We start from the raw sequence: 10,874 nt of genomic DNA on the forward strand, positions 1-10,874 counted from the left end.
TGGTTAATGGTTTCATTGGGTTTGTCTTGCTAAAGGGGAAGTGAAATGCTGTTAATTGTTCTTGACTTTCCTTTAAGCATAAATCAAGGGACCCAAAGGAAAGGTTTATTGCGTATGTCTGTAGTTTTTGTTTTCTGCTGATTTTCATGACGACTTAAGACATTAGTAGTAGGCCCCAAGCAATCTCTCTGATGGCTAGAACAACAAGCCCTTGACAGACCCCAACCAACCAGATGCTCCAGATGCCCACCATCTTCCCTAGGGCGGTAGTGCAGTGCGGAAGAGGCAGGTCTCTGCTCTAATTCGCAGCTCTGCTTGCAGCAGTGCTTTACATGTGGCACTTGGTTTCCATTTTAGTTGTGAAACTCAAATTATTCAGTGAGGCTGCAAGTCCTGAAGATTACATGGTGAATAATACATTTCATTTTATTTTAAGGCTTTCACAGAGTACTTGAGCATGTGTGATCTCATTCGAACCTCAAAAATCTGAAGTAGGCAGTGCAGGTGTCATTTCTATTTCACAAGCAAGAAAGCCCAGAGGCTGTGACTGGTCCAAAGCCTCACAATCAGTGCAGAACTGGGACCCCAGCCCAAGTCCTTTGACCTCACAAATGAATCTAAGCGTGGCTTCCTGCAGATGGGAAATGAGTGGAGGGCATCTCACATCTACTGCCATCTACTGAAGAAGCTCCCTGATGACCAGCTGGGCTCTGCTTGGAGACTTTTCAGAGATGGGGCTTTCCCTGTGCTTGGTAGGTCAGTGTGTTCTTTTTTTTTTTTTTTTAATATCACTAGTTATTAGCAAGTTCTTCAGTACAAATGTACCCCTCTGAGTCTTCCACCTATTCTTGTTAGCTCATCTGTCATTCATTCATTAACGATTGAGTGTCTCTGTGCCAAGCACTGGTGTTGGAAATACAATGATAGATAAAACAATCCCAGCCCTCAAGGAGCTTATTGTCTGGAGAGGAAGATACATGGAAACAGGCAATCACAAGATAAAACGACAGGAGAGAAGATAGAATACACCTAGAATACTCAGAAGACAGAGGATACCCAGCGTAGCCTTGAGTGACCAGGGTAGACTTTTGGAGGAAGTGACATCTGAGGTAACACCTGGAAGGCAAATGAGCTAACTTGGTGAACAGGGGAGGGGTTATGTTCTAGGCAAAGACCTAGAGGTAAGAGAATTTAAAAAGTATTTGGGATTCAGTGTGCAAGTGGTTTAGCAGGACTGAAACAGTCTGGGCAAGACATGCAGCCTGAAAGCCAAGCAGAGACTGGGTCTTCAAAGCAATGCTACAGAGTTTAGGTTTTTTCCTGAAGGCCATACGAAAAAGCATTATGGAGTTTTAAGCAGAGGTGTGGTGTGATCAGATTTACAATTTAAACAGATCACTTAGGCTCTCTGGAGAAAGGATTAGAGGAGCAAGACTGGACAGGCAGGCCAACTGGTTAGGAGGCTGCTGCAGTAATCCAGGCAAGTGCATGGTGGTCTGAAGCAGGACTGTGGCATGGAGCAGGGAGCCATGTTAGGATTGTAGAAGCAACAGGATTCGGTCACAAAGTAGATCTTGTCCTCCTCCCACCTGACAGCCCTTCAATATCTGGAAAATCATGTCTGAATGCACTTGAAAAAAACTGTCAAGAAACCAGCAGGGTTTCCTGTTCTAAGCTTTATTTAAGTAGGCTATCCTGCCCCACTGATTTAGCATGGAGAGGAGAGATGTTAATAGTGCTAAGCAGTGGTTTCTGAGTAAAAAGAGTGTGATGATATCATTGTAGAGGTCATTTCAGAGGGTTTGCTAGTAAAAATGTAATTGAGTAGCTGCCTCCCAGTATGGACTGAGCAAGAGAGCAAAGGGATGGCTGTCAGGACCTAGTCCCTGCAGTCAGCTTTACAGAGCTGTCTGGCATGGTATCTGGCACACAGTAGACATGATGGCAATAAGGCTCATTTTTCAAGAATAGAACGCGGGGTAATTTCTTAAAGATTGATAGCCGCTAGAGACCACCTCTGCTCTAATGCTGTTCACAAATAATGAGAAAAGAATACAAAAGTGATCTTCCAGCCTCTGATTGTGCTGTAGCTACTGGAGGACATTTAATCTGAAATCTGGACAGGACATTAGGTTCTGCAGGTCTCTTGGCCCAGTCACTAGAGGTCAAAGAGGAGATAGAGGCAGAATAATGTGACAGGTTGAACATTAGCAATGCCAGTGACTGGATACTTGGGTCATTTCCAAGGGGCTCAGCAGGCCCAGGAGAACTGTGGGTGTTTGGGGGCATCCCCAGGTCCAGAGCCTCTGTGGAATGCCAGATAATTCATGTGACACCTGGAGAATCCAGTACCAAGCCATCATAAGTGGCCAATTCCTGCACAGTGCTATGTGCCAGGGAAAATGAGAAAATAAGTCACAATTTGGCCAGAGGAAAATGTTCTTCACTGGACAGCTGAGACCAACATGAGTGAAACAAACTTGTAATAACACAAGACAGTATATAGACATGTACTGGATTATACAGAAATTAACAATGAGATTTTAGAGACAGGAAAGATAAGTGTAGGTCAGAGTAAACAGAGAAGAAGGTGGCTTTGATGAACAGAATTTAAAAATACTTTTGTAAAAGCCAATAAAAGTTGAATCATGCTAATTGTATAAAATTTGAGAAGCATTGATAAAAAGAAAATACTTCGAATCCCATTACCCAGAGAACTTGACCTTCTAACAGACAGAGCTTTGCAGCAGTGACACGGACAGCCTTGCACAGCAGCGAGCTCTCAAATACAGGAGCTGGGGCTGGTCAGCCCTGCCAGGGATTCTATACAGTGAAGTCAAGCTCCCGGAGGGATGCAAAGCAAGATGATCTCTAAGAAGCCTCCTAGCCCTAGATGTTCTCGGGTACAGTCTCAGCCCCACTATCCTCTAACCTGCGTCCTGGTCGTCAGGCCATATCTCTTCAGTGCCTGTCAGGAAGTGCTGCCAGGCTGTCTCACCACTCTGAACTTTCTTTCTCCACCAACCTATCTACTCTCATTTTGATCATTCAGATTCTACCTACCCATAGCAATGTTTCTGATAATAAATTATTATAAAGGTGCCAAGGGGGCCGGGCATGGTGGCTCAAGCCTGTAATCCCAGCACTTTGGGAGACCGAGGCAGGCAGATCACTTAAGCCCAGGAGTTTGAGACCAGCCTGGCCAACATAGTGAAACCCCATCTCTACTAAAAATACAAAACTTAGCTGAGGGTGGTGGCATGCACCTATAGTCCCAGCTACTCGGGAGGCTGAAGCACAAGAATCGCTTGAACCTAGGAGGCAGAGGTTGTAGTAGGCCAAGATGGTGCCACTGCACTCCAGCCTGGGTGACAGATCAAGACTCTGTCTCAAAAAATAAAAATAAAAATAAAGTGCCACAGGGGACTTAGTGAATAAGATACTGATATTATCAAACATTCATACAATGAAATGTGGCATGGCTATTTACACTGAGGTGATGGAAGAAAATTAATGATGTGGAAAGATAGACACTGTATTCTGTTATGTGAAAGAAATTGGTTACAGTGAGATCTCATTCTTGAAAATTACAAAAAAATTATACATTAAAAAAACAACGTATACATCAAAATACTGGATGTGCAGTATTTTGTTATTTCCTGGAACCTTAGACTGGCGAGTGGAGAAGAAGTTCTGTCAGAGTCACACACAGTATTCCATACATTGCCACCACTGCCGCCACCACCTCTGCCACCCACATTCACACACTAAGTAGAAAGGAAAATGTTTACACTTCGAGGCACTTAAATCTTTCTGTAATTTCCACCTATGATAATACTTCTGCTTGCTGGGGCAGCACAAATCAGACTAATCCTTCTCTCTGACAGCCCTTCAAAAATATTAAGACAGCTGTCATATCACCCTGGGAGGGGTCAGAGCATGGAGGTCCTGAAAGCTAGGCAGAGGAGTTTAGAGTTGACTTGGCAGCTAATGAGGAGCTCTTATGGTTCTTGAGCAGGGAGGGACATGACTAAAGTAATATCTGAGGACAATTCAACCAGCAGCCCAGATACAGGAGACCCTGGAGCAGGGAGAGCCTGAGCTAGAGACAGGGACTCCAGCAGAGGGGCTACTGTCATTGTTTAAACAAAGATGAACCTGAGAAAAATTGTTACAAGAAGATGAAAAGCACCTAATGATGGTTTAGACATTCATGTGGGAACTTACCTGTAGCTTGTCTTGTACTCATCTGACTGTGTTTTGTCTCTCTAGATTAAAATCCAGAATCACATATTTCTGGAATCACCCTCTGCACCGCAGTACTTATAATGGATGCATGATAACTACTTGCTTCCCATGGTCAGACACCAAGACTTGTCTGGAACATGATGGTACTGGGGTTAGAAATGAGCCATTTCATTTCACAAACATAGATTGAGCAGATGGGGGCACTGGAGTAGATGCTAGGCCTATGTAATGGTCAGTTTTATGTGTCAGCATGGCAAAGCTACAGTCCTTAGTTATTTAAACACTAATTTAGGTGTTGTTGTCACCGAGGTGATGATGCAACTGAAGCAGAAATTATTGTGCCTAAACAAAGGCAGTGATGGGAAAGAGAGGAAGACACAAAATGGAGGGATATTTAGGAAGTTGATCAACTGCACTTGGCCATCAGATGTACTCAGGGTTACAGAGAAGGAGGATTCTTGAATGGCTTGCAAATTCTAAAAGGAAAACAAGTTTTTTGGATAGGAATAAGAAATAGAGTTATGAACATGTATTTAAGGCCTGAGTAGATCTGCAATATGGATGTAGAAATATCTGGTACAGAGGTTACAGCTTAGCCATAGAGGGGATGGAGAAAGTGAGCATTTAAAATAAGCACTCTTTTCTAACCTCTTTTAAAAATATACATAAAACGCACACTGGATGAAATTTGACATATATTTGCTCCTGCGTAACTACCACACTGACACACAACAGTTCCAAAACCCCAGAAGACTGCTTTGTGTGCCCTTCTAGTTACTATCATCCCTCAAAGGTAACCAATATTCTGATTTCTGTCATTACAGATTAGTCTTGCTCGTTCCTGAACTTTGTAAAAATTAATTCATACAGTATATATTCTTTTGTGCCTGGCTCAACATTATGTCTGTAAGATTCATCTATGTTTGTGCATCTAGCAATTTGTTCTTTTCCATTGCTGGGTAGTTTGAATAATCTATGTAGTTTGAATAATATGGATGCATTTTATGTATCCATTCTCCCATTGACTACCTCTCTCATACAACCAAAACATATTTGGGTTGTATATTAGTCATGGTTCTCCAGAGAAACAGAGCCAATTATATATGTTATATATAACCAATTATATGTATGTATGAGAGAGAGAGAGGAGGGTTTTTAAATTTTTTAATTTTTTTAAGGAATTGACTACACGTGGGGACTGGCAAGTACAAAAGTCCTGCTGCTCTGTAGAGCAGCAGGCTGGAAACTCAGGCAGAGTTTCCATGTCACAGTCTTAAGGCAGAATTCCTTCTTCTCTGGGAAACCTCAGTTTTTGCTTTTAAGGCCTTCAACAGATTGGATGAGGCCATTATGGATAATTCCCCTTACCTAAAGTTAGTTGATTGTAAAGGTTAATCACCTCTACAAAATATTTCACAATAACATCCAGACTAATATTTGGCCAACCAACTAGGCACCATTGCCTAGCCAACTATACATAAAATTAACCATCACAGGTTGCTTCCAGTGTTTCACTGTTTCCAGTTTTTACTACTATAAACATTCTTGTACCTGTCCTTTAGTGAAAGGAAGCACCCTTTTCCATTGGTTAAATATGAAAGCAAACTTGCTGGGTGACAGGGATATATGTGTTTAGCCTTAGAAGATACTACCGAAGTTCCCAAGAGGTCATAGCAATTTGTATTCCCTCCAGCAATGTATAAGAGTTCCAGTTTATCTGGGTGTGGTAGGATTATGCCTGTAATCCCAGCGCTTTGTGAGGCTGAGGTGGGCGGATTACCTGAGATCAGAAGTTTGAGACCAGCCTGGCCAACATAATAAAACCCCTTCTCCACTAAAATACAAAAATTAACCGGGTGTGGTGGCACATGCCTGTAGTCCCAGCTACTCAGGAGGCTGAGGCATGAGAATCTCTTGACCCTGGGAGATTGCAGTAAGCCAAGGTTGCACCACTGCACTCCAGCATACATGACACAGCAAGACTCTGTCTCCAAAAAAAAGAGTTCCAGCTTACAGCAAATACTGTTTTTATCTACTTTTTAATTTTTATATAATTTCACACTTTTACAGAAAAGTTGCAGAAACAGTATATTCTTTACCAGATTCACTAATTGCTATAATTTTGCCCCATTGGATCTATTGTCTTTCTATCAATCCATATATGTGCGTACACATATTTTTTTCTGAACTATTTATGCCCCCTTTATCCATAAATATGTCAGTATTTCCTAAGAACAAGCATTTTTTTATTTTAAAAACACTTTATTTAATAAAAGTTAAACATACAAAACTGAAATAATACACATCCTAAAAATTACCTTCTTCCATTAATAGGAAGACCCTTTTCTATGCATGTATCTGGCTTAAACTCAACTCAGGATAATTGTGATGTTCACTTACACCAACAAATGCAGACAACTTGATCTAATTAACGAAAATTACAAACAGCTAAATGAACATAATATACAGGTAAATTATGGTCAGATTAATGCACAAGAAATACAAGAATTTTTTAATGACGAAACATTCAGTACTCTTGTTCATTAATTTAGCCTTGTGTTTTTACAAAAATAGTATCTACGCTGTATACAGGGCTATACATCAGCTTTTTGTTCTCCCATATAAACATTACACATCCAAAACATGGTACCACTGCCGTAAATGAAAAAAACAAAAAACAGGAAAAAGGCAAACATACAAAACACAAAAACACCTTAGAAAAGGGAGCTTATTCTAAGGTTTCTTACATAAAACTAAGAGTACATAAAAATAAAACAAATCAATTTTAGAGATGGCCTAATAGGCCTAGGGAACAAGTTTTTGAGGAAAAACCTCAAAACAAACTTTGCCATTTACAAGTTAACCTACCTTTAGGCTTAACTGAACAACAGCCAAGTTTTAAAGTTGAAAATAAGAAAAATGAAAGGATCTCTTTAGCAGGTTGGTGTTTTTGCCTTGGTGTTCCTTGCTAGAGTATGTGTCAAGTTCAAAGCATCTGAAAGTTTCAAGTTACAGCTTACAAAAAGTACATACCATAGGTTAAGTAGGCGCCTGATATTAGGAAGATCAATAATTCATCTAAGTGCTGTATGAAACAGCATCTACAAAAGTTGCTTTATTCAACAAACTTTGAGGGAACCGTGGTACTGATAACGAGAAAAGTTAAACAAATAGCAGTTACCAAATGCAATTTCTTCACGTTTCATTCTAGTGAAGTCAACCAATGACGACAATGGTATCTTGCTTACTCATCTAACAAATAATTTACCTTTAGAAAAATATAAGGATAAAAAGGTAAATGTAAAGCCCTGCAGAGATAAAATCCAACAGTTTTTCTGATTATTGAGGCATCAAATGCCTGACATTATATGTAGAGGTATCTTGATATTGTGTCATAGTTTTATCGGCAATTCCACAAGTTCCTACTCCAACTTTGCCAGTCACACTCTCAGAAGCAAAAATACTCCTCTTTACCTGGCCTTTTTTGCTTTTGGAATAGGCTCTGTTGTTGAATTGTTGCCACTTCACTTTCTGGTCCTCTCTTTCCTGCTCCAATTCTTTTATTCTCTGAGCTTTTTTCAAAGCCTTCTTCTTTTTATATTCATGCTGCTGGGCAATCATTTCTTTTTTTGACATGGGTTTGTTACCACTGTCCTCCTTTGCCTTCCTTCCTTCTTCTACAGGCTTGAGGTTCAACAGTGAAGTCACTTCAGCATTGCCATAACCAGCAAAAGTGATTGCAGCAGTGCCATTTCCTTCATCTATCTCTTCAATCTCCGCTTCATAACACTATCCATCTTGACTTCAGATTGCCATACACTTGTCTCCTACTTTCCATGAATGAGTAGGTTGAGTAGAAGCAAAACTCTCTGAACTTGCAAGCATCTCAGAAGGTTGAGTTGACAGGTCTTTGGTTAGTTCTGTAACTTCTTGTAAATCTTTCTTCAATTTTAGCAAATCTTCATTTTCTCCATTTCCAGATAATGCAGCTTCAACTTGCTGGAGCTGAGCTTTGTAGCTTGCCAGCTGCTTTGCTAAATCCTCTGACATCTTGTGTGGGGCTGGGGGCGGGGCAGTGGGAAGGGGCTGGGGCAAATGAGCCTAGTGGTAGTGGCGGCGGCCGCAGCAGCAGCAGGAAAATCTCCGCGACAACAACAAGGCGACTCAGTCTGAAAAGGCAGGATTTTTCTCTTACGTAACCCCAACACATGTATGGAAATTAGGGAATTTGTAACACTGATACAAAATGCTTATCTGAGCTATAGTTTATATTTAAATTTCACCAATTGCTCCAATAATGTCCTTCATAGCTATTTTTTTTCTGATCCAGCATCCAATTAATGATCACACTTTGCATTTACTGTTCATATCTCTTAAGTCTTCTTTCAGCTAGATCAGGTTCTCAGCCTTCCCTTACCTTTCATGAATTTGATTTTTTTGTTTTGTTTTGTTTTTAGATTACAGGCCAGTTGTTATGTAGAATGCCCTTCAGTTTGGTTTGTTTGATGCTGCCTCATAATTAGGTTAAGGTTATACAGTTTTGGCAGGTGTACCATAGAAATGATATGGAGTCCTTTTCAAGGCAGTGAGGTCAGTGCATCTCTTTACTGGTACTGTTAACTGTGGTTAAATGGTTATGGTTGTGTTCATCAGATTAACTCACCATGGAGTTACTAATTTTCCCTTTATAATCAACAAGTTATTTTCATGGAGGTGCTCAGAATCTTTGTACATATACTCTTCTTTATCAAACTTCTACCCACTAGTTTTAGCATCCATTGATAATTCTTGTCTAAATCATGGTTGCACAAAGATGATATTCTGACTCCATCATTTCTACTATAAGAGAGAGCTATCCTTTCTCCTTTATTTATTTATATTTGTATGAACTCATAGATTATTTTATTCTATGGCTATTCTATAGTGATATTACCACTGTAATATTGTCATATAATACCACTGTAATGATAATAAAGAATTACCATTATTTATTCTGATGTTCAAATAGTCCCAGATTTGGCCAATGGGGGTCCCTTCTGATTCCTATGTTCTTTTTTCATATCTCCATTTTTTAAAAAGCACTTCCTTGCTTTCTGGCACAACATGATATTCTAAGCTTATCTTGTACTTTCCCCCTCTCAGCCCTAGAATTAGCCATTTCTCCAAGGAGCCCTAGTTTTTTTTTTTTTTTTTTTCAGTACAAAATGGTATTTAGAAACCAAGATTCAAGTGCCAGGTGTACTCAATGCTACCATAGTGTCTACTTCTAAGCCCTTTAGCCCACAGAGCTAAGAAATATACATATCTTAATTTCTACATCTGTATACACACACACACACACACAAAATCATGGATTCATATAGATACCTCCAGTTCCAACTCGACACCACAAGATTCATTTTAGTCCTCCCTTTCTCCATATTTATAACTCTCTCCAACAGCAAGCACTAGCTTCCAATATTCTCAGTACATTTACTCATTTGCCCAACTCTACAGCACACAAAAGGTATTTCAGAACCACTAACCCATATCACTACAGAAAAAAATCCTTATAACTAGAATTAAATATTTGTTGGGCTTGTTTGTTTGGTTTTATCCTCCCTTCAGCATCTTAATATTATTTGTTTGGAATAGAGTTAATTAAAATAGAGCTAAGTTCATTTCTTTTTTTCGTTTCAGGTAACGTGCTGATGTCTTAGGGTTTGCAGGAGGCACATCTCACATGTGTGTGAAAACCCAGTCATCAAGATGATAAGCTACAAAAGGATGCATTTGTGTCTATTTGTATTCCATTTTAAGTCTCTTCCCCCTTCTCATCCTTGTTGGGTTTTTTTTTTTTTTTTTTGTAATGGAGCTTGTGGATTTTGTGGATGGGCTTCACCGGGTCTGTAAACTCACGGGAGTTTTATGCAAAATATTGAATATGTCTGCATTTGGAGGAAGGGGAGAGAATCCATAACTTCATAAGATTCTTAAAATGGTCTTTAACCTCACAATTTAGGAGAGCAATAGAGAAGAGCAGGAATCCAGGGACCTCTAAGAGGCTTCCTACTAGTGGGGTAGGAAGTTCTGCCAGACTGTGAGTCTCTCAGGACAGACAGGATCTTCTTTATCTTATATCTCCACTGCTGAGCATAAACATAAACGCAGAGGGAACAGAAACCAAAGGAAAATAAAAGAGAAATGTGGGAGCAAATCTGTACCTTGAAGCCAACTCAGGATTGCTCTTTCTTTCTAAGCATTTCCCCACCAGTGACATCAGCTCAGACATCTTAGATTCTGGGCCTCCCAGAGCATGCCTAGAATCACACCATGGTGGGGACACAGCCTGGGCATCTGTCTATAGGTATACATAGAAAAATAAACTAGGCTGGGCATGGTGTCTCACGCCTGTAATCCCAGCATTTTGGGAGGCCGAGGCAGGTGGATCACAATGTCAGGAGTTCAAGACAAGCTTAGCCAAGATCTGTCTCTACTAAAAATGCAAAAAAATTAGCTGGGTGTGGTGGTGGGTGCCTGTAATTCCAGCTACTGAGGAGGCTGAGGCAGAGAATTGCTTGAACCTCAGAGGCGGAGTTGCAGTGAGCTGAGATCATGACACCACCTAGGGCAGAGAGCAAGACTCC

The 10,874-nt window shown here is 40.3% G+C and overlaps 1 pseudogene; it reads right to left on the reverse strand.

Annotated features, from left to right (window-relative positions):
- Nucleotides 1-7,587: 7,587 nt before the first annotated feature.
- Nucleotides 7,588-8,298, reverse strand: LOC105507158 (annotated as a pseudogene).
- Nucleotides 8,299-10,874: the final 2,576 nt, after the last annotated feature.

The sequence above is a fragment of the Colobus angolensis genome, unplaced genomic scaffold, assembly GCF_000951035.1.
Source record: "Colobus angolensis palliatus isolate OR3802 unplaced genomic scaffold, Cang.pa_1.0 Scaffold144, whole genome shotgun sequence".
Taxonomy (NCBI): domain Eukaryota; kingdom Metazoa; phylum Chordata; class Mammalia; order Primates; family Cercopithecidae; genus Colobus; species Colobus angolensis.